Source organism: Bufo bufo, chromosome 2 (genome assembly GCF_905171765.1).
Source record: "Bufo bufo chromosome 2, aBufBuf1.1, whole genome shotgun sequence".
Classification (NCBI taxonomy): domain Eukaryota; kingdom Metazoa; phylum Chordata; class Amphibia; order Anura; family Bufonidae; genus Bufo; species Bufo bufo.
In genome coordinates this window covers 303,907,892-303,932,993 of record NC_053390.1, presented here as the reverse complement: position 1 = coordinate 303,932,993, position 25,102 = coordinate 303,907,892, and the positions used below count along the sequence as shown (strand labels likewise).

At 46.1% G+C, this 25,102-nt stretch overlaps 1 long non-coding RNA gene across 1 annotated transcript; it reads right to left on the bottom strand.

Annotated features, from left to right (window-relative positions):
- Positions 1-1,807: 1,807 nt before the first annotated feature.
- On the bottom strand, positions 1,808-25,102 carry LOC120989013. Its single transcript, XR_005776213.1, has 2 exons — positions 25,014-25,102; positions 1,808-2,106 (listed from the first exon to the last, which is right to left on the bottom strand). It is a non-coding gene; the product is annotated as an uncharacterized LOC120989013 (long non-coding RNA).

The following is a 25,102-nucleotide window of genomic DNA, read 5'->3' as shown; positions in this document are numbered from 1 at the left end:
GAATAAAAGCAAAGCAATAAAGTTAAAAATAAAGCAACTACCTTCATATATTCCTCCATGATCTGTGCCCACTTGTTTCTTAAATGGGTTGTACCAGACCTAAAAAAATTTGATATAGCTGGGAATAGGCTAATAAAAAAAAAAAAAACTGGTTCACCTAGTCAAATTGTCCCATTCCCAGAACCGGGGCTTACCCCCTGTACCTCTGGTCCCTGCCAGACCGACCGGCAGTGTAACATGCTATCTCCAGGCATAACACTGCTGGAAGCTTCAGCGGTGACATGTGCAGGAGCAGCAAGGAATTGTGGTCACATATCATTCCTGACCAGGTGAGTGGTGTGTTTATGTTTAAACAATGCTCCTAAATTATTTTTAGGTTTCAGAAAACTCCTTTAACCCTTTCGCTACCAACCCCGTACATGAATGGCGCTGTAGCAATGTGTAAACATGGCTCCCGCTCGTGTGTGCAGCAGGTGACATGTTTTAAACAGCAGAGGCCCACGGCTAATGACCGCGACTAGCAATAATGCTGATTGCAGTCATTACAGCCTTCAGATGCCGTGATCATGTGTGATCATGGCCTTTTAAAGATCGCACATATTTTTCCCATATGGCAAATCACGCAACAGGAAAAAGAATCAAAATAGCCGATTTGCCATTTTTTCATCGCTTCTCTTACCCCCAAAAATTTAATAAAATTTGATCAAAAAGTAACACACACTCCAAAATGGTGTTAATAAAAACCACAGATCGTCTCACAAAAAAATTAACGCTTAGGCCTCATGCACACGACCGTTGTTTTATTCCATGTCCGTTGTTCCGTTTTATTGTGATTTTCTGCGGACCCATTGACTTTCAATGGGTCCGTTGAAAACTCGGCTTATGCACCGTTTGTCATCCACGTCCGTGATCCGTGGTTCCAGTCCGTCAAAAAAATATAACCTGTCCTATTTTTTTTGCAGAAAACGGTTCGCAGACCCATTTTAGTCAATGGGACCGCTAAAAAACACGGAGGCACACAAGATTGTCCGCGCGTTCCCCGTCCGTTTTTTTACTATCATTTGCATGGCACACCTGTCTTAGATTTTTTTTACTTTCCTTCATGTCTGGTGATCCTCCAAAAATAAAGGAAGACACACGGAAACAAAAACAGAAACGGATCACGGAACAACGGAATCCCATTTTGCGGAACGGAACACAACAATGGTTGTGTGCATGAGGCCTTACACACCTCAGTAGACATAACTATAAAAACGTTATGGGGATCAGAATATGGTGATGTAAAAAAAATGTCTTTTTTTTCAAAGTTTTAATTTATTTTTACAGTATTTAGACATAACCCATATACATGTGGTATAATTGTAATCGTACTTCCCCAGTGAATAAAAGGCACAGGTCCGTTTTGTCACAAAGGGAATGCTGTAGGGACGAAACCTGTAAAACTGTGGAGAAAATGTTTTTTTTCCTTCCAATTCCAGCCCATTTAGAATTTTTTCCCACTGCATTCTATGCCATATTAAATGGTGGCATTAAAAAATGCATCTTGTTCCGCAAAAAACAAGCCCTAATATGGATATGTGAATGGAAAAAATAAATAAAAATTATGGCTCCAGGAAGACAGGGAAGAGAAATGAAAACGCAAAAACTAAAAACCTCCTGTATCCAAAGGGTTAAATGTAAACACGGATCTTAGGACAGAAGGTAATAAACAAACATTTCATTACACAATTTTACTACTTTCTATAAATCAGTTTCTGTACATGTCCTCAGTCCATCTGTTACACTGTGACTCTCTAGCACAATAATATTTCCCAGATTCTTCAGGTTTCACTCCAGTGAGTTGAAGATAAACTTCTCCTTTATTTGTGTCTCTTGTTAGAGTTAGACGTCCCTGAAGAGACTGGGCATAATATTTGCTATTCTCATAACATATTCTTCCTAACCAGTCCAGTCCTTTCCCTTCGGGTTGTCTGATCCAGTTTACACAATACATGTTAGTGCTGTCAGTGAGGGACGCCCCGGTCACTTTACAGGTCATGTCCAGAGTCTCTGAAGGCTTCACAATCCCAGGACCAGACTCCACCATTGAAATTTGTGATGTGGCCACTGTAAATATACAGAAATAAAAGTTAAATCTCAAAATCTTCAGAAAGATATTGTCCTACTGATACTAGAATAAGACCCACATTGCAGTGACAATAAAGCACTGAATAACCACAGGAGAGTCTTCATGTCTGGTGAGGCGTTACAGAGGACCTCTTCTCAGGATATGTGTGTGCTGAGTCTGCTCAGTGGACTTCCTACTCTTTATTTAAACCCCAAGTCAATGAGGCTAATTTACATATTTATAATTTTGGCAAATAAGACCATCCCCTTGTTATAAGTGAATTCTGAGTGATTGCTCAGAGGAACCTAAAGAGATATTATTGGTTTTGATTATATAGCACTCTCTATGTGGTAACACCGACCTGTGCCCTTTATTCTCTGAGTTAGTATATTTATATATATTTTTTTGTATTTTAATACTGAAAAAAATAAAAAAACTTGCGGAATTTTTTAAAAAAAATCTAAATATACTAACCCCTATAACTTTGTCTATAGAGCTATATGAGCACTCATTTTTTGTGGGATGAAAATAAGTTTTTATTGATATCATTTTGGAGTGTGCATGAAGTAATGAAAAAATGCTGAACCCCCATATTGCTTTTTTATTTCCACTACGCAATTTGTCTTCTGGCATAACAACATGTATATTGTAATAGCACAGGCGCTTTCTGATGTGGCAATGCCCATGATGTTTATTTATTTATTTTTTCATTTGAAGGAATTTTTATAGTAAATATTTATATTTTAAAAACTTTTTTTACTTTTTTTTTTTTTTTTTTTACTTTTTTAAGCCACCCTAGGTGAGTAGAACATGCAATTATTAGATTACCACTTGTATTCTGTATTGGACATTTATCCATTACAGAATACAGGATTCAGTATATTTCAATGCAGTGCTGCCACCTACAGGCCAGCATTGGAATATATGATTAATTAACCTGGCCTATTACCAGTATGGAGAAAGACAAAGTTCCTGATCTGGCGTTCAAAAACCCGATATAGACAGTCTTGAATTTAGTAAGGTCTTCTTTATTTCATAAAAATGTGCATAAAATAAAAACAACGCATTTCGGGGAGGCTTTGGTCCCCTTCATTTGGTTAGTATAAATGATAATACATGTAGTACAGATGGGGGTTATAAACAGTAAGAAACCGCCAAAAAACTCATCTGTGGGTGGTTTCAGCCTTATGAGACCATCACAGGTGCTGTATCGGCATATTCATATATAAACTAAAATAAATGTGTTGTTACAATGGTCGTTTTTAGAGCTCAAATATGTATTTTGTTATTAATGATGCTTAACACATTATTGAGTAAACTCAAGGTATACTGAGTCACATGATCGCGCTACTCCTGAACATGTGACTAGCTCTATAGTAACTAAAAATAGAACACAATGATCCGGCCAATCAGAGGCCGTCACGTGACTGGTGGCTGTCATATGTCTAATTCTGGTCATGTGACCCGTTGCCTGGAGGTTGCCAATCAGAGGCCGTCATGTGACTGATTCTGGTCATGTGACTTGTTGTCTGTAGGCTGTCACATGACGGGTGACTGTCATGTGACTACATTCGGTCATGTGTCCTGTTGCCTGGAGATAACGACGCTGGAGGTGGGGAACTTTACGACAGCAGTCGGGTCACGTGATACCCCACATGATCGCTATGTCTGCTGTCACGTGTCTCGTTGCCTAGGCTCCAAACGCTGCATAAAGCATATTCAACTTGAATATTCAATATTACACTTTTAGAAATTGTAATGTAGAAACTAGCGCTAAATGAGCATACTTAATGTTAAAACTGGTAAATTATGTTGTATATAGAGATTAACCCTTTCATGACCAAGGGTCATTGATGTCCCAGTGTCCAGGTCAAAATTTACAAATCTGACATACGTCAGTTTATGTGGTAATAACTTTGGAACACTTTTACTTATCCAAGCCATTCTGAGATTGTTTTCTCGTGACACATTGTACTTCTTGATAGTCATAAATTTGAGTCAATATATTTCACCTTTATTTATGAAAAAATCCCAAATTTACCAAAAATTTTAAAAAATACACAATTTTTTAAATTTCTATTTCTCTGCTTCTAAAACAGAAAGTGATACCTCATAAAATATTTATTACTTAACATTCCCCATATGTCTACTTTATGTTGGCATCATTTTGGAAATGTCATTTTATTTTTTTAGGACATTAGAAGGCTTAGAAGTTTAGAAGCAATTCTTAAAATGTTTAAGAACATTTCCAAAACCCACTTTTTAAGGACCAGTTCAGGTCTGAAGTCACTTTGTGGGGCCTACATAGTTGATACCCCCATAAATGACCCCATTGTAGAAACACGGTTTACAGAAACACCCTACATGTGGTCGTAAACTGATGTAAGGGCGCATGGCAGGGCGCAGAAGCAAAGGAATGTTATACGGTTTTTGGAAGGCAGATTTTGCTGGATTGGTTTTAGATGCCATGTCCCATTTAAAGCCCCCCTGATGCACCCATACAGTAGAAACTCCCAAAAGTGACCCTATTTTGGAAACTAGGGGATAAGGTGCCAGTTTTATTGGCACTATTTTGGGGTACATATGATTTTTTAATTGTTCTATATTACGTTTTTTGTGAGGCAAGGTAACCGAAAAATGCCTGTTTTGGCACCGTTTTGTTTAGTTTTTTTACAAGATTTATCTGACAGGGTAGATCATGTGCTATTATTATAGAGCAGGTTGTTCCGGACGTAATGATATCAAATATGTCTACTTTCTTTGTTTCAGTTTTACATAATAAAGCATTTTTGAAAAATAAATTATGTTTTTGTGTGTCCATTTTCTGAACGCCATATATTTTTTATTTTTCTGCCGATCGTCTTGTGCAGGGGCTCGTTTTTTGCAGAAAGTGTTGAAGTTTTTATTGGTACCATTTTTGGGTACATAGGATTTTTTGATCATTCATTATTACACTTTATGGGGCAAGTTGACCAAAAAATTGGCTGTTTTGGAACAGTTTTTATTTATCTATTTTTACAGCATTTATCTAAGGAGTTAGCTCATGTGACAGTTTTATAGAGCAGATCGCTATGGACTTCACAATACCTAATATGTATACTTTTTCTTATTTATTTAAGTTTTACACAATAATAGCATTTCTGAAACTAAAAAAAATGATGTTTTCGTGTCTCCATAGTCTGAGAGCCATAGCTTTTTTATTTTTTGGGCGATTGTCTTAAATAGGGTATACAATATGTGAGAGAGAATCTAAATCGCACATCCTCATTACTATGCTTTTGATATAATCAACTGTTCTAAATTTCAGCATGATAAAACATACACTATACAGCACTATTATAAATAAATTGCTATGCACTATTAGGAGGCCCACTTACCACGACAAGGTTGCCTCTTTTAAGTGGGTAAAGGTAAGTCTTAAATAGGGTATTATTTTTTGCGGGATGAGGTGACGGTTTGATTGGTACTATTTTGGGGGTCATAAGCCTTCTTGATCGCTTGCTGTTGCACTTTTTGTGATGTAAGGTGACAAAAATTTCTTTCTTGCCACTTATTTATATTTTCTTTTTACGGTGTTCACCTGAGGGGTTAGGTCATGTGATATTTTTCTCAAGTAGGTTATTACGGATGCGGCGATACCTAATATGTACACTTTTTTTTATTTATTTCACTTTAACACAATAATAGCATATTTGAAATAAAATAATTATGTTTTAGTGTCTGAATGTTCTAAGAACTATAGTATTTTTGCAGGCTCTGCTGTGTCCGCCATCGGCTAGTGGGCAGAGACACTGTGTCCAGTGGGCAGGGACATTGACTGTGGGTCCGGGGATATAGCGTTTTCTATGCATGTTTGTATTGTTCTTATGTTATTACTCGTCTAAGTAAAGTTTCTGTTCTTGCATAGTATGCTGGTGTCAGTGTCGCTTTCCTTGTCTGTGACTTCGCTGTATTCTGGGGAGCCCACCCCGGTACACGGCTTACAACTTGGCGTAGTTGGCAGGATACAGCGACCGTTATGGACGGGAACGCGGCGGGAGATCGTCCCCCGGCGCCAGTGGTGCCGGATCAGGACCCAGCCCAGGGTGCACAGGCGCAAGTTCAGCTTGTCCCCAACAATATGGCTACCCCAGTAGGATACATCCCTGTAGGGTCACTGCTGCGTCATCTGCCAAAGTATGACGGTAACAACGTGACATTGCAGGACTGGACTGAAAGGGTGCGAAGTGCGGTTTAAATGTGTAACCTGACCCCCGAACTGCGGGCCGAGGTTGCATTGGGAGCCCTAGAGGGCGACGTCAGGCGGACAGTGATGGTATGGCCTGACTCTGAGAGAGATACCCTAGAGAAGATATTGTCCCTGCTAGAGAGAGCCCATGGGGGGGGGCGAGCCAAAGTGGTACAGTTACGGATTCACTTCTTTAACCGACCCCAGCGAGAGGGCGAGACCCTGATGCAATATTCCAATGCTCTACAGGAGACACTGAATGAGATATAACGATGAGACCCTGAGGCTATGGGCACCTTCCGGGAGGTGGAACGGTTTCTACGAGATCAGTTCATAGTGGGGCTCTCCAATAAATTCCTACAAGATAAATTACAAGAGATGACCCGAACAATGGCCGATATGACATTCTACAGCGTTTATTTAGAATCAGAATCCTTAAAGGATGTGGTCCAGGCCCTGCGGGTGGAAGTGTCCCAGATGAAGGTAGAACCTCGTTTCACTCCACCCGGAACAACCCCGGTGAGGGGGCCGGGCAGAAGAGGGCCCCTCTGTTGGGTTTGCCGAAAATACGGCCATATGGCTAGAGAGTGCCCAGAACAGGTAGCGTCAGAGCCGACGTTAAACTTCCGAACGCTGCAGTAGCTGGGCGTCCTGCGGCGGTGCACCAGAGGTTAAGCCCTCTGCGTGAAGAACGTGATCTGTATGCCAGCAGCCCCGTATTAGAAGCCGAGGTGGAAGGCCGAAAGGTTTGCTGCCTAGTTGATACAGGGTCAGAGTGCACTCTAATGCCTTTGGAGTTCTTTGAGACGCACTTCAGGCATATGATGGAGCCCAAAGATGGGAGCGTCATCAGGCTGATGGCTGCCGATAATAGAGAGATGAATGTTCGAGGGATAGTCTGGATGCGGGTCCGACTGTTTGGGCAAGACATCGGCAAGAAAGGGGTCGTGCTGGTGGACCATTCGTCCCGGAAAGGAATGGACGTGACCCTGGGCATGAATATACTGAGAGACCTAGATCATCAACTCTATGCCAAGGAAGGGCCGAAGTACTGGCAACGGGCCACCGCACACCGGCCTACCCAGAAGGTCTTACAACAAATGGTGAGGAGCTGTAGCCTGCAAAAGAGTAACCTGTCCGGACGGGCCATTGGAGACGTGAAGGTGCTCCGGAGGACTCCGTTGAAGATCCCACCTCGACAGGAGCGAATATTGATGCTGCCAGTGGGGGCTGGACGACGACTGAATGGACTGGAGGTCCTGATCGAGCCCGCTTATCAAGAAGAAACGCAGATTCGCCCACTGGTAGCCCAGGCCCTTGCCGTTGTGAAAGACGGATGTGTGCCTATACGCTGCTGAAATGTTGAGGACTGCGAGTTAACCGTCCCTGCAAACACCCTGCTGGCCAAAGTTTATGTGTCCGAAGGGGGTATCACTCGGCGATGCAGCCGGATAAGAGATCAGCCTGGACCTATGCTGTGGAGGTCCATTCAAGGTAAACCCCCGACAGCAGAGTGGAATGGTCGAGTGATCATGGCCCGTATGGGGATGGACTGCAGAACCCTGACCCAGGGGGAACAAAAGCTGCTGGAAGACACCCTCTGGGAATTTCAGGAGGCCTTCTCAAGACATGATGAGGACTTTGGGTGTGCTACTGCCATCGAGCATGAAATCCCAACCGGCGATGCTGCGCCGATCAGGGAACGCTACCGGCAAATCTCACCTAAGATGTATCAGGAGGTGAAAGATATGATGGCCAGCATGTTGGAGAAACGGGTAATCCAGGAAAGTCAAAGTCTGTGGGCTGCTCCGGTAGTCTTGGTGCGGAAGAAAGATGGGAGTCTCCGGTTCTGCGTGGATTATCGGAAGCTGAATGCTCAGACCGTCCGGGATGCCTACCCCCTTCCGCAGATTGAAGAGTCATTATCAGCCCTAAGCCAAGCTAAGTTCTTCTCAACTCTTGACTTGGCTAGTGGGTACTGGCAGGTGCCGGTGGCCAAGAAGGACAAAGCCAAGACGGCCTTCATTCTACTCTATGGGACTCTACGAGTTCAACTGGATGCCCTTCGGCCTCTCCAATGCTCCGGGGACATTCCAGCGATTGATGGAACACTGTCTGGGGGACCTCAACTTCGAATCAGTATTGATATACCTGGATGACATAGTAGTGTTCGGGCCCTTCTTTGAAGATCACCTCGAGAAGCTGCGACAAGTCTTGGGACGGCTACGAGACCATGGGCTCAAGATCAAGCCAAAGAAATGCCAGCTGTTCCGACAGCAGATAGAGTACTTAGGACATGTGGTCACCCAGGAGGGGGTAAAACCGGCCCTCAGCAAGGTGGAGGCCGTTCAGAAGTGGCCCCGGCCAAGTACGTTACGGGAGGTACGGGCGTTCGTGGGACTGGCCGGCTACTACAGGAGGTTTATGCCCAAATTCGCTCATCTGGTGGGCCCGTTAAACGAGTTGCTAAGAGGCACGGCTTGGGGCCCGAAGAAACGCCCCGTCAACTGGGGGCCCCGGCAACAAGAGGCCTTTGAAGCGGTGAAAGAGGCGCTGACCAATGCCCCGATCCTGGCTTACACACGGTTTGATACCCCATTCCTGCTGTATACTGATGGAAGCCTACATGGTCTGGGGGCCGTCTTGTCCCAAGTCCAGGATGGACGGGAGAGAGTCATCGCCTATGGGAGCCGGTCCCTAAGATAGTCAGAACGCAACCCTGATAACTATAGCTCCTTTAAACTGAAACTACTGGCACTGGTGTGGGCCATGACCGAAAGGTTTGCAGAATACCTGACTGGTGCAAAAGTGACCGTGATGACGGACAACAACCCGTTGGCACACCTGGAGAATGCCAAGCTCAGCGTACTCGAGCAAAGAGGGTTGGCCCGCCTCTCTAAGTACCAATACCGCATCAAGTTCTGGTCCGGTAGGGAGAACGGCAACGCCGATGCACTCTCTCGAGTCCAGTAGGACAGTCGACTCAGAGAGCCGATGAGGAGTTAGAGGATAATGAAACTCCTGACCTTGGTCGCTTACCTCTGTTCCCGGGTTTGTGGCACATTCAAGTGGGGTGGCGTCTGGGGAAATCATAGACTGATTGGGAGAGAGTCCAGGATAGCTGCCGGGATTTGTGGAAGGTGAAAGAATGGGTTCGGAGCAAGATCTGGCCTCGGCCAGAAAAACGAGCCCTCCTGACCCCAGAGGGTCAGAAGTTGTTAAGGCAGTGGGACAAGTTGACAATTACCCAGTAATATGTGCCGGATCATATACTTACAGTCAGGGCTGCAGTACCGGCAACAGATTGTCATTCCCATGTCGTTGGGACCGGAGGCCGCCAGAGAAGCTCATGAAAAGGGAGCTCATTTCGGGAGCGACAAAACATTCAAGTGGCTCCAACGGCTGGTGTACTGTCCAGATCTGGCCGACATGGTGGCTGCGCCATGTCTTAAGTGTCAATCCTGTGGGTTGAGTAAGAGTACTGAACAGCGGGCTCCTGTGCAGACCATCCGCACCTCAGCGCCCCTAGAACTTCTGGTGGTCGATTATGTACAGATCGAATATTCTACCTCGGGACACTCGTACTGTCTAGTTATGACAGATCACTTTACCAAGTATGCGGTGGCTGTGCCCACCAGATACCAAACCGCAGAGTCGGCCGCCGAAGCGGTCTGTAAACACTTTATACAGGTGTTCGGGTGTCCACGGAGGATATCTTCTGACCAGGGAACATGCTTTCAGGGTACTCTAATGAATGAACTGTACCAACTGTATTGGATTAAACGCTCCCGAACCACTCCATATCACCCACAAGGAAACGGGGCGTGCGAACGCTTCAATCGCACCTTGCTTCAGATGCTGCGGACTCTGGAAGACAGTCAAAAAGCCCAGTGGCCCGCATACCTACCTGAGTTGATGTGGGCCTATAATAACAGAGTACACAGTACCACCGGATACTCTCCACATATGCTCATGCCTAACCCAATAGAGCCCCCACCGAGAAGTACCACCGCATGGGTGCAGGAGCACTGCCGCCGACTGAGATCGGTACACAAGGTTGTGGGGGAGCGCCTGGGACAGGTGGTGCACCCTAACCCAAGACCAGTGCAGAAAGATGGGTAAGTCCCTGGTGATCGGGTGATGGTCAAAGCCAAACGGCCGTCAGGAAAGTTGGATGGACGGTGGGAGGCAGTTCCATACACGGTGAAGAGAAGGGTAGACCCCGCTATTCTGGTCTATGAGGTAGAGCCAGTAGGGACAGGGGGACCCTCACGGAACTTACACCGTAATATGTTAAGACGTTGCAATTTTGATGAGCCGGTGTGCGTAGCGGGGGTGCCTCCTCATGCTCAGCATATGGAGGAAAGTCCCTCAGACGAGGAAGAGGAGGAATGGTGGGTCGTCCCTGCTCAAGTGTCCACAGAGGTTCCGGCCGTGGCAGGTTTGCCACGAAGATGCAATGCTGAGCAATCAATAGCTCCTCTCTTGTCAAATATGCCTAATGTCCCCAGTTATTCTGAAACCCCCCAATCTGAGAAGGTCAGCGGGGCCCAATGCTGGTGTGCCTCCACAGCGCTATGCTCAGGATGAGTTTGTATGGGGAGAGTTGCCGAGGGCGACAACTTCTAGTGGGGTGGCATGTGAGATTGTGAAATAGCTATTTCTGCATAATGTATGTACTTAAACTGTCATTTGGCATTCCAGGCACTAGAGGCAACTGTTTTGCAGCTACAGCCAGCACACTCTGAGATTTGAATATGCAAAACAGATGATGACTCATGCTGATGACTCATTCTGCTGCCTGTGAGTGAACCAGGAAGTGTGTTGATCTGGCATGGTGGTGGAAGGATTGTGCTGTGAGGGACTGAATCCGATTCCATCCTGGCTTGCAGATGTCTGGCAGTTAATGGATACTCAGAAGAAGGAGAGTAGCTGTTATACCCTGACTGAATCCAGCTCTTCTGAAAGAGAGGTTGTCCCAGGAAGACCAGTTCAGTGTGTGGACAGAAGGCCTCATCATCAAGCAAGGCCGCACGGTTGCTAAGAGGTTGGTGGCCATCCCTGGTAGGCTGCATCCTCGGCCCCAGAACGGACACAGGTCAGTACACCTGGTTACTGATTGTTACATTGTGTGGCGCCTGAAGATACAGAGACTAGCCTAGGCCTAGCATTAGGTAGTTAGTTAGGATTAGATCGTTTTGCTAGGCTGTACTGTACTGGACTGCAGCGCAGTTATTGACTTGCAGGCTCTGCTGCCTTTGCCATCGGCTAGGGGTGTCCTCTGTAGCGGCACAGAACGACTTGCAGGCTCTGCTGTGTCCGCCATCGGCTAGGCCTGTCCAGTGGGCAGGGACATTGACTGTGGGTCCGGGGATATAGCGTTTTCTATGCATGTTTGTATTGTTCTTATGTTATAACTCGTCTAAGTAAAGTTTCTGTTCTTGCATAGTAAGCTGGTGTCAGTGTCGCTTTCCTTGTCTGTGACTTCATTGTATTCTGGGGAGCCCACCCCGGTACACGGCTTACAGGTACACTGCAAGTCCCACTCTCCAGATCATTAGGTGTATCATATGCAACTGTAACAACAGAAGGTACATTCATTAACCCTTTATATACATTTGATTTAGATGTTAATAACAGAGAGGGTGTAGCAGTCAGATCGGGGTCGTCATTCATCAGTTCATCCTGAAAATGCTTTTTCAGGGTGAGATTGCGGGCAAATCTGTTAACGTCCAAGATGGTAAGATACAGGTCAAAGTGATGGGTGGGGGAGAATGATAAGCCCTTCTTCAAAACACCGACCTGATCAGATGATAGAATAGACGCCGACATGTTGAGAACAGGGCCGGACTGGCCATAGGGCAGACGGGCATTTGCCCGGTGGGCCGGGCCGCCTGGTGGGCCGGGCTGAACACAATCAGCTGGGCAGGAGGTGGAGATGAGCGCTTCCCAGTAACTATCAGGGAAGCAGCTGCTTCGGGGCCGAGAGCAGTCACTGTACTTCGTCACCCCGGCCTCTTTCAGAGCAGCTGACTTCTCCTGCACCACTTGCACTCTGTCACTGACCTCCTGACATCAGTGACATTGCTCCGCCTCTCCCCTCCTTAGTTCTTATCATGGACAGTGGTGACCAGCATCAGGACGGCCTGATGTGGGCGGAGCTATAATAGCCCCGCCCCCTTTTATACCCACGATTCTTGCAGCCTGAACTTTCCTGCCCACCATGCTGAACATCAGTTGGATTGTCACAACTGCACCAGTGATGTGAGTAGCAGGGGAACTGGGGTTATATTCAGCTTTCCCAGACTCTGCACATGTGACCTGCAGTACAGTAGGAAAGCTGGGTGAATTATATCATGAAATGTCATCCAGCTTCCCTGCTATCCTGCATGGCACAAGTGCAGAGGCATTAGAGTATGGGGGAGAGGCACAGCAGGAAAGCTGGGTGTCTATATATATATATGTATTGTATATGTGTGCGTCCATGTATGTGGTGACTGTGTGCATGAGTGCATCCATGTATGTGGAGAGTATGTGTATGAGTGCATCTATGTATATGGTGAGCGCATGTATGAGTGCGTCCATGTATGTGGAGATTGCGTGTATGACTGCGTCTATGTATGTGGAGAGTGCATCCATGTATGTGGAGAGTGTGTGTATGACTGCGTCCATGTATGTGGATAGTGCGTGTATGACTGCGTCCATGTATGTGGAGAGTGCGTGTATGACTGCGTCTATGTATGTGGAGAGTGCATCCATGTATGTGGAGAGTGTGTGTATGACTGCGTCCATGTATGTGGAAAGTGCATCCATGTATGTGGAGAGTGTGTGTATGACTGCGTCCATGTATGTGGAGAGTGCATCCATGTATGTGGAGAGAGTGTGTATGACTGCATCCATGTATGTGGAGACTGCGTTCATGTATGTAGAGAGTACGTGTATGACTGCGTTCATGTATGTGGAGAGTGCGTGTATGACTGCGTCCATGTATGTGGAGAGTGCGTGTATGACTGCGTCCATGTATGTGGAGAGTGCGTGTATGACTGCGTCCATGTATCTGGAGAGTGCGTGTATGACTGCGTCCATATATGTGGAGAGTGCATGTATGACTGCGTCCATTTTTGTGGAGAGTGCGTGTATGACTGCGTCCATGTATCTGGAGAGTGCGTGTATGACTGTGTCCATGTATGTAGAGAGTGCGTGTATGACTGCGTCCATGTATGTGGAGAGTGCGTGTATGACTGCGTCCATGTATGTGGAGAGTGCGTGTATGACTGCGTCCATGTATGTGGAGAGTGCGTGTATGACTGCGTCCATGTATGTGGAGAGTGTGTGTATGACTGCTTCCATGTATGTGGAGAGTGCGTCTATGACTGCGTCCATGTATGTGGAGAGTGCGTGTATGACTGCGTCCATGTATCTGGAGAGTGCGTGTATGACTGTGTCCATGTATGTAGAGAGTGCGTGTATGACTGCGTCCATGTATGTGGAGAGTGCGTGTATGACTGCGTCCATGTATGTGGAGAGTGCGTGTATGACTGCGTCCATGTATGTGGAGAGTGCGTGTATGACTGCGTCCATGTATGTGGAGAGTGTGTGTATGACTGCTTCCATGTATGTGGAGAGTGCGTCTATGACTGCGTCCATGTATGTGGAGAGTGCGTGTATGACTGCGTCCATGTATGTGGAGAGTGTGTGTATGACTGCGTCCATGTATGTGGAGAGTGCGTGTATGATTGCATCCATGTATGTAGAGAGTGCGTGTATGACTGCGTCCATGTATGTGGAGAGTGCATGTATGACTGCCTCCATGTATGTGGAGAGTGCGTGTATGACTGCCTCCATGTATGTGGAGAGTGTGTGTATGACTGCGTCCATGTATGTGGAGAGTGCGTGTATGATTGCGTCCATGTATGTAGAGAGTGCGTGTATGACTGCGTCCATGTATGTGGAGAGTGCGTGTCTGACTGCGTCCATTTTTGTGGAGAGTGCGTGTATGACTGCGTCCATGTATGTGGAGAGTGCGTGTATGACTGTGTCCATGTACGTGGAGAGTGCATGTATGACTGCACTATGGGGGCATCTACTGGGGGCCCTGTATACTGGCACGCATTATAGGTGGGCACTATAAAGAAGTGGGGGACAAGAGCACTATGAGGGCATTATATAGGGGCATTTAATACTGGCACCCATTTTGATGCCACTATGGGGAAGGGAGGAAAAGAGCATTATGGGGGTATCTATGTGGGGCAGTCTATAGGGGCATTTTATAGTGCAACATTATGGAGGGCATTATGGAGACGGGGAAGGAGCACTATGGGGGCATCTTCTGGGGGGACTATATGGGAGTATTTTATACTGGCACAAATTGTAAGGTCACTATGGGCACCTAAGCTCAACTGGTGGCACTAAGTGTCTTTTGTAGTGGCACACAGTACGGGTCATTGGAACACATGAGGGCTCTCTGGGGACATTGGCTCTACTGGGGGCACTAAGAGGAGGTATTTCTTTTTTTTACTGCCACACAACGGGGCATTTTTTGTACTGGTGCACATTATAAGGGGAGGGGGGGTTCTACTGTCACACATTATAAAGAGAATTATTACTATCGGGGCATTATGGTGGGACTATGGGAGCATTATTACTTGTGGGATTCAATTACTGTTGGGGGCACTGTAGGAGCACTATTACTAAATGCACTCTGGCAAAGAAATAATTACTATTGTTGGGACTTTGGGAGCACCATTACTTTGGGGGCACCCTGGCACAGCATCAGCTTAGCACAGTTCTTTTTGCAGTATAGTTTTGGGGAGCACAGCTTCTCAGTATTGGGGGTGCATGATGGGATGTGAATTGGAGGATGATGGAAAAGTCGGAAACTAAGATGTCTGCCAAACTCTGCAGAGACGTGAGATGGCTGAAAGAAATTATCATGGCGGTCTGGTCTGAATGGAGAAGATGAAGAAAGAGAACATCTACATCAGAGGAGACGTCACTGGATATAAGAGGTATGGGGCGCTGTATTAGGCTACCTTCACATCTGCGTTAGTGATTCTGGCAGGCTGTTCCAGCTGAGAATTCACTGGATCCGGCACTGCTGGATGCAGACAGAATGCCCGCCGGCCTCATTAACTATAATGGGGTACGACAGAGATCCGGCCACAATCTGGGAAAAATGCAGAGAATCAGCAGGATATAAACCGCTGCATGCTGTGCTTTGTGTCCAGTCGATTCCTTGCATTTTCTGCTGGATTAGGTGGCCGGATCGTACTAAGACCCCCTAATGTCACCTGGGGACCCCCAAAGAAGCTTGTGTGTTGACCGAAGCCTTCCTATCTTACTGGTGGCGGGCCCTGCCTCTCAATTGTGCTTCCTGTTTTAACTCCGCCCCTAGACTGCAAGGGGGTGGGGCCTGTTGGGGGTCATGTGATTGGGCTGCTCAGTCAAAAATGCCCGGGCCTATTTTTTGTCCCAGTCCGGCCCTGGTTGAGAATCTGAATGTCCACTTTTATTTCTTCTGGCGGGACGGGTAGCAGCAATGTTTTCCTGTGCCGCTTGCCTGCCCTTCGTTTTTTGACTGTCTGCCATGCTGGCCAGTTGGTCGTGGAAAATGCTCTGAGCTGCCCTGTTTGTCATCAGGTGGATTCTCATATTCAGGTGAAGATTTCACTGAATCCCGTTAAGCTGAACTAAAAGAGACTTTAGACATTCGTCTGTGCCTGGAGCGGGATCTTCGCAAGATAGAGCGAGGCGTATTCCCACGGATCTCTGCCCATGTGTATACTGCATCATTGTTGTAATCCAACAGGTCCCTGTTGAACTTATTCTGTTTGAACAGCATTAAGTCCTCTTCCACTTTATTAAGATTGTCCTTGAGTTGGTTGTCGAGGTCGACAAAAACTGGCATGCTGGAATGTACTGATAGTAAGTCTTGAGCTTTTTTAATTTCTTCTCTGAGACTGGATAAAGCGTCCTGTTCATGCTGTACTATCAGTTCCATGAGTTTCAAGGAACAATCTGAGAGAATAGCTTGCCATTGCACAGTGAAGGAATACTATCAGATGTCCTGTAGGTGGCAACAGCGGACGGCTTTGCAAAGCGTCCGAATGCCATGGCAACCATCGGGCGCTGCCATCACAGTGCGGCAGCCCCGATGGTTGAGAGAGGGAGCCCCCTCCCTCTATTAACCCCATGGATGCCGCTACCGCTGCATCTAAGGGGTTACAGCAGAGTGTCAGCATAGAGCTGACACTCGCTGCTGATGGCGGCGGCTCAGGAATAGAGCCGCCGCCATTTAACACAGCAGGGGGACCGCAACGGGTCTGGGGCAGAGGGCTAGGGGCAGCGCTGGAAAGGGGGAGGGGGAAGGTACGGCCTGCATTGAGGCGGCACAAATGGGGGGAGGATGAATGTATGGGGCGGGGAGAGGGCGGACCGCATCAGGGGCAAGCTTCATCAATATGGATGTGGACGGGGGGAACTGCATCAGGGGCAGGCGGGGACAAGGGGGGCTTGGAGGCGCACAGGAAGGGGGCACAGATCGGGGGGCACAAGGACACTACCTGATTTCAGGCTCTGATCTGCAGAGCGCAGATCAGAGCATGGAACAGGCAATTTTTTTCACTGCCGCGATCCGATTGATTAGTCTGCACAGACTAACCAATCGGATCGATTGCCGGCAAGGGACCACTCTGATTGGACCCTTGCCGGCATTACTGCACAGTATACTGTCCGTGACAGTAGCAGGGCAGGGACAGAAGCTTTAAACCAAGCGTTTTGCAGCACTTGGAATAAAGAGCTGCCATGACGTCTATACACGTGGTAGCTGCACGGGGCATGTGCAAATAGCACGTATATAAACGGATTGCAGTCGGGAAGGGGTTAAAGGGGTTGCCCACTTTCTGATTACTGTTGACCAATATGTATGTAAGATGATTATACGGCACTTACTAATATAGTCTTTGTTGAAATTCTGCACCATTTTCGATATTTATTAAGGCATGCCCCCTTGTTTGCCAAGTCTTTTGTGCTGTCCACACAGAGGTCTTGTCCATAAAGTGGCTGCTGATGGAGGGTCATGTGATCAAGCAAATCGCCTGCATGTGAGGTCTCCTCCATTCAACTACACTGCACCAGCCATCTGCACTTGTACTGTTGAAAGTTTAGTGCAGGTGCTGTACGTTTGAATGGAGGAGACATCATATGGAGGTGATTTGCCTGGTGACATCAGCGGCCATCTTATGGACAGGACCGCTGTGTGGACAGCACAAAAGACTTTGCATTCAAGGGGGCACACGTCATGAAATATAGGAAATGGTGCAGAATTTTAAGGACTGTCAGATGGCAGTAGAGACTTCAGCAAGCAGACCAGGGCTGTTAGTCCTTGTAGTGTCACGGGTCACGGTGAAGTCATCACTCACTGGCCCGCAGTTTGAAATGAGGGGCTGATGTAGAGCAGGGGATACATTTAGCTAAAGATCAAGTGCAGGCTCTGCACTTACTTGTGGAGGAGCTGTCTGGTGCCTGGATGGCCTAGGCTAGAGTGCGTCATCATTAGAGCACAGCTACTGCCTCAGTTATTTGCCCCATGCTCGCAGATAAATTCAAGTAACTAAAATGTTATTGCTGGGTGCTAGGCCAGCCAACAAACAGCAGGCTCTGCTAGCACTGCTTATGCTCATTGGCCAACCCAGCAGAGAGTAGAGAAGAAAGAACACTCATTAGGACCGGCAGGAAGGGTACCCGGAAGCCATAAGGCGGGCCCCATCCAGTAATAGGGACTCGAGATGCAAGCCCAGATGGTGTAATTAGGGGCGAAACCTTTACTCTACTGCCAGGCCCCCTTCCCCCTTGAGCCCAATAGCAGCTGCATGGTCTGCCTCCATTGGCGCTACGTCACTGAGTCAAGGTAAGCACGCCCCCTAACCGTCCCCTCTCTTGTTTGATTGACTGCCTGAAGTGCGGCCTGGATCGCAGAAGTCTCATGTATGTGCGGTGCGCCGCTGAAAGCCGGCTAACAGCGGCAGCCGGAGACGAGATTGCGCCTTACCAAGGAGCGCACCTCGTATGCGCAAGACTTCTGGCTGTCAATCAAACAAGAGAGGGGACGGTTAGTGGTCGTGCTTACCTTGACTTGAAGCAAGAAAGCCGCTGCCCCCTTGCCTTGAAGCTCACCGGCAAGATAGCGCTGATGGCGCTTAAAATATAGTTTTTTTAAGCTATTGAGAATCAGACTACCGGATCAAACATATAATTATGAACAGACTGGGGGCTACTATAGTGTAATGCTGGCAGTTTTATATGCGTTTTTGAGGTGACAGGTTCCCTTTAAAGGAAATCTGTCACCAGGATAATCGCTATTGAAGTAAAGCCATGGCCTAATAGCACTTAGTACCTTATTTCAAGATGTGCCTTTGTTCCAGCAATAGATGTTTTCATCCTCTGAAAATCCAGTTTATTTGATATGCAAATGAGCCAGTAAGTGCCCACAGGGGCGTCACTCTTGCAGGAAGGAGCCCAGACACGCCCCCTGCCACAATGTGTCCACCCTCAAAAGATGAACTTAAAACCATTCTCCTAGGTCCCACTAAGCCATGCCCTTGAATTAGTTAGGCCACGCCCATTCCACTCCTGAGCTGACGGGGATTGAAAAAATGAAGGTAAAAAATCAACTTCTGTCAGCTGCAGAGGTGGGAGGGAGGGTGACTTTCTCCCTGCAGCTTACACTCAGACAGCACAGTGCTGCTGTCTTAGAGTGAGCTGTTCAAAAGGACATGCCCCCGATCTGGTTAGGCCACACCCCTTCCCACTCAGCAGACAGAGATTGAAAAAATTAAGTTAAAAATCAACTTCTAGGTCCCGCTAAGCCACGCCCAGATCTGGTTAGGCCACGACCCCTCTCACTCCTGTGCTGACAGGGATTGAAAAAATGGAGTTTAAAATAAACTTCTCTCAGCTGCAGAGGTGGGAGGTAGGGTGACTGTCTCCCTGGAGCTCACACTCAGACAGTGCAGTGCTGCTGTTGTTACAATGGTCGTTTTTAGAGCTCATAGATGCATTTTGTTATTAATGATGCTTAACACATTATTTATATAATGAGTAAACTCAAGGTATACTGAGTCACATAATCGCGCTACTCACAAACATGTGACTAGCTGTATAGTAACTAAAAATAGAACACAATGATCCGGCCAATCAGAGGCCACACACGTGACTGGGGGCTGTCATGTGTCTAATTCTGGTAATGTGACCCGTTGCCTGGAGGCTGCCAATCAGAGGCTGTCATGTGACTGATTCTGGTCATGTGAACTGTTGTCTGTAGGCTGTCACATGACTGGTGACTGTCATGTGACTACCTTCGGTCATGTGACCTGTTGCCTCATAGCTATTGCTAACAATAATAAATTTATATAAATATAATACATATTTTTATTTTTTATTTCTTTATGAACGAAAAAGGAGTTTGCATGGGTGTGTACGTAGTCTTTTATACTATTGCTAATACTAGTAACTATTGCTATAAATTTTTAAACATTTTATATCATATTTATTTATATTTTACTTTTAAATTTTTTGTGAATTAACCTATTCCTGCCACAGTCAGGGCAGAAAGGGGTTGATTCACAGCCAGCAGGCTGACAGTTAATTTTGGAACCAGCAGGTGGTGCTCTTTGCCGGCTTTTACATTTAACACTTTGAAAGATCATTGTAGCAGGGTGCTGCATGCTCTATCACAGCCTGACCGCTCCTGCTGACTTCGGGAGTTCTCCCTGTGACAGCACAGTCACAGCGATCTGTAGCGGCACTGGCCACTGGCAAATCACGATGTAACCCGGCACTTTTATACGTTGGGTTACAGATAGGGAGCAAAAGGTTACATTATTTTTATATTATACATATGTTTTAATATATCACCAGGTATGGTGCATGTGTGATCAATGTAATCATTGGTTTTATACCATATTTTACAATAAAATCATATACACAAATTAGAATAATGATTATTAATAATTACAGATCAACATTAGATGTTACAAAAATTCAAAGAATAAAAGCAAAGCAATAAAGCAACTACCTTTATATATTCCTCCATGATCTGTGCCCACTTGTTTCTCAAATGGTTTGTACCAGACCTAAAAAAATTTGATATAGCTGGGAATAGGCTCAGAAAAAACCCCCAAAAAAACCTGGTTCACCTAGTCAAAGTGTCCCATTCCCAGAACCGGGGCTTACCCCCTGTACCTCTGTTCCCTGCCAGACCGACCGGCAGTGTAACATGCTATCTCCAGACATAACACTGCTGAAACTTTCTGCTGTGACATGTGCAGGAGCAGCAAGGAATTGCTGTCACATATCATTCCTGACCAGGTGAGTGGTGTGTTTATGTTTAAACAATGCTTCGAAATTATTTTTAGGTTTCAGAAAACTCCTTTAACCCTTTCGCTACCAACCCGTACATGTACGGCGCTGTAGCAATGCGTAAACATGGCTCCCGCTCTGGGGCGTAACGATCGCGGTCGCAGGGGGTGCGGCTGCGACTGGGCCCGGCAGGGGGAGGTGGCCCGCTGTAGTAACATATAATGAAGCGCTGTGACGGGCCCCAGCATGAAGTACAGTGACAATGCCGGGCCCCGTCAGGGCGCTCCATTACATGTTTAATATGAGGCAAGGTGGGGGAGGTTTGCGCAGAGGGGGGAAGAAGGAAGAGGGGGGAGGCGTGCATTCACTCACATACACTCGGCCCGGCAGTTCTTGTCACTTGTTCTTGTCACAGTTCTTGTCGGGCTGTCTCCAGATCATCAGTGAAGCAGGAGCTCTAGCGCTCCCTCTGCTGGCCGCACATCGCGCTGCTGGTTGTGGGAGGAGCTCTGAAGGCCTGGGAAACTGCCTTCAGTACAGCCAGAAGTGTGATGTGAGTGTGGCAGCGCAACATCAGGGAAGAGGGTAAGTATGTGTTTTTTTTTTCTTTTCCTAACACTGCAGACTGGGGGCAAAGGGGAAGGGGGGGGGGTTGATGGGCACAAAAGTGGGCATCTCTACTGAGGGGGCACCTAATCTGCCATAACTACTGTGAGGGGGCACATATAAAGGCATAACTATGAGGGGGCGCATATATCAACTACTGTGAGGGGGGGCACATAATCTGGCATAACCACTGTGAGGGGCACATACAGTACAGACCAAAAGTTTGGACACACCTTCTCATTCAAAGAGTTTTCTTTATTTTCATGACTATGAAGGCATCAAAACTATGAATTAACACATGTGGAATTATATACATAACAAACAAGTGTGAAACAACTGAAAATATGTCATATTCTAGGTTCTTCAAAGTAGCCACCTTTTGCTTTGATTACTGCTTTGCACACTCTTGGCATTCTCTTGATGAGCTTCAAGATGTAGTCCCCTGAAATGGTCTTCCAACAGTCTTGAAGGAGTTCCCAGAGATGCTTAGCACTTGTTGGCCCTTTTGCCTTCACTCTGCAGTCCAGCTCACCCCAAACCATCTCGATTGGGTTCAGGTCCAGTGACTGTGGAGGCCAGGTCATCTGGCGCAGCACCCCATCACTCTCCTTCATGGTCAAGTAGCCCTTACTTTCAAAGTTTTCCCAATTTTTCGGCTGACTGACCTTCATTTCTTAAAGTAATGATGGCCACTCGTTTTTCTTTACTTAGCTGCTTTTTTCTTGCCATAATAAGAATTCTAACAGTCTATTCAGTAGGACTATCAGCTGTGTATCCACCTGACTTCTCCTCAACGCCACTGATGGTCCCGACCCCATTCATAAGGCAAGAAATCCCACTTATTAAACCTGACAGGGCACACCTGTGAAGTGAAAACCATTTCAGGGGACTACCTCTTGAAGCTCATCAAGAGAATGCCAAGAGTGTGCAAAGCAGTAATCAAAGCAAAAGGTGGCTACTTTGAAGAACCTAGAATATGACATATTTTCAGTTGTTTCACACTTGTTTGTTATGTATATAATTACACATGTGTTAATTCATAGTTTTGATGCCTTCAGTGTGAATCTACAATTTTCATAGTCATGAAAATAAAGAAAACTCTTTGAATGAGAAGGTGTGTCCAAACTTTTGGTCTGTACTGTATGTGGGCATATCTAATGTGAGGGGCACATAATCTGGCATAACCACTGTAGGGAGGCACATATCTGGCATAACTACTGTGAGGGGGCACATATAAAGGCATAACTATGAGAGGGCACATAATCTGGCATAACTACTGTGAGGGGGTTCACATAATCTGGCATAACCACTGTAGGGGTGCACATGTCTGGTCATAACTACTGTGAGGGGCACATAATCTGGCATAACTTCTGTGAGGGGGCACATATATGGCCATATCCACTGTGAGGGGCACATATCTGGGCATAACTACTGTGAGCGGGCACATATCTGGACATAACCACTGTGAGCGCGCACATATCTGGGCATATCCACTGTGAGGGCCACATATCTGGGCATAACTACTGTGAGGGGGCACATATCTGGCATAAATACAGTGAGGGGGCACATATTTGGCATATCTACTGTTAGGGGGTACATATTTGGCATAACTACTGTGAGGGGCACATATATGGGCATAACTACTGTGACAGGAACAAAGGTGGGCATAACTGCTGTGAGGGGCCACAAGAAGGACATAACTTTTGTGAAGGGACCCCAAGGTGGGCTTAATTACTGTGAAAGGCCACAAGGTGGGCATTAGTACTGTGAGGGGCCACAATGTGGGCATTAGTACTGTGTGGTAGCACTTAGGGGAAATGTCCTAGATTACCCTGCTATACATTGGCATGGCTCAGTCTTACAGGCCAGCACAGCGCCCCCTGCTGGTAGTTTCATAGGGGCAGTCACCATCCCTTCCTTATGTGATTATTCTTTTTTTTCTCTAACACCACAGGGACCTTGTTCTGGGTCCAGCGGACATCACGCTGACACCAGCGACACCCTGGATGAGGTAGGACCAGATTTTATTAGGACTGGGTGAGTGTAGCCATGCATTGGGCTTAGGGCTCTTTAACACGAGCGGATCCCGTGTGGATAATCCACTGTGTGACTGAGTGCCAAGCCCCGTTCCGTACAGCAGAGACACAGAGCAGTGACATAATTGATAATGCTCTTTGCCTCTCTATGATCGTTTTGCTACAAAATCATGGTGACAACTTTATCTCACTGATTTTGTATTAAAAAGGTCACAGAGAGGCAGAGAGCATTATCAATCATGTTACTGCTCCGTGACTCTGCTGTACAGAATGGGGCTTGGCCCTCATTCACGCAGCGGACTAGCCGCATGGAAAGAGCCCTTAGTAAGAAAATCTGCTGCTTCTTTGTAAAAATGGGGGGAGCCCGATGCCCGATCCAAAGTTTGCACTGGGGCCCATAACACTCTAGTTATGCCACTGCTCCCGCTCGTGTGTGCAGCAGGTGACATGTTTCAAACAGCAGAGGCCCACGGCTAATTACAGCGACTGGCAATAATGCTGATTGCAGTCATTACAGCCTTTAGATGCCGTGATCAAGTGTGATCATGGCCTCTAAAGATCGCACATATTATTTCAATATGGCAAATCGCGCAACAGGAAAAAGTATCAAAATAGCCGCTTCTCTTACCCCCAAAAATTTAATAAAATTTGATCAAAAAGTAACACACACTCCAAAATAGTGTCAATAAAAACCACAGATCATCTCACAAAAAAATTAGCCCTTACACAGCTCAGTAGACATAACTATAAAAACGTTATGGGGATCAGAATATGGTGATGTAAAAAAAAAAAAGTATTTTATTTCAAAGTTTTAATTTATTTTTACAGTATTTAGACATAACCCATATACATGTGGTATCATTGTAATCATACTTCCCCAGAGAATAAAGGGCACAGGTCTGTTTTGTCACAAAGGGAATGCCATAGGGACAAAACCCGTAAAACTGTGAAGAAATTGTGTTTTGTTTTTTTCCAATTCCACCCTATTTCAAATTTTTTCCCGCTGCATTCTATGCCATATTAAATGGTGGCATTAGAAAAGGCAACTTGTTCCACAAAAAACAAGCCCTAATATGGATATGTGAACGGAAAAATAAAAAAAAGTTATGGCTCCAGGAAGACAGGGAAGAGAAATGAAAACGCAAAAACTAAAAAACTCCGGTATCCAAAGGGTTAAATGTAAACAGGACAGAAGGTAATAAACAAACATTTCATTACACAATTTTGTTAATTTCTAAAAATCAGTTTCTGTACATGTCCTCAGTCCATCTGTTACACTGTGTATCTAGCACAATAATATTTCCCAGATTCTTCAGGTTTCACTCCAGTGAGTTGAAGATAAACTTCTCCTTTATTTGTGTCTCTTGTTAGAGTTAGACGTCCCTGAAGAGACTGGGCATAATATTTGCTATTCTCATAACATATTAAACCCAACCAGTCCAGTCCTTTCCCTTCAGGTTGTCGGACCCACGCTACACAATGCATGTTAGTGCTGTCAGTGAGGGAGGCCCCGGTCACTTTACAGGTCATGTCCAGAGTCTCTGATGGCTTCACAATCCCAGTACCAGACTCCACCATTGAAATCTGTGATGTGGCCACTGTAAATATACAGAAATAAAAGTTAAATCTCAAAATCTTCAGAAAGAGATTGTCCTACTGATACTACAATAAGACCCACATTGGAGTGACAATAAAGCGCTGAATAACCACAGGAGAGTCTTCATGTCTGGTGAGGCGTTACAGAGGACCTCTTCTCAGGATATGTGT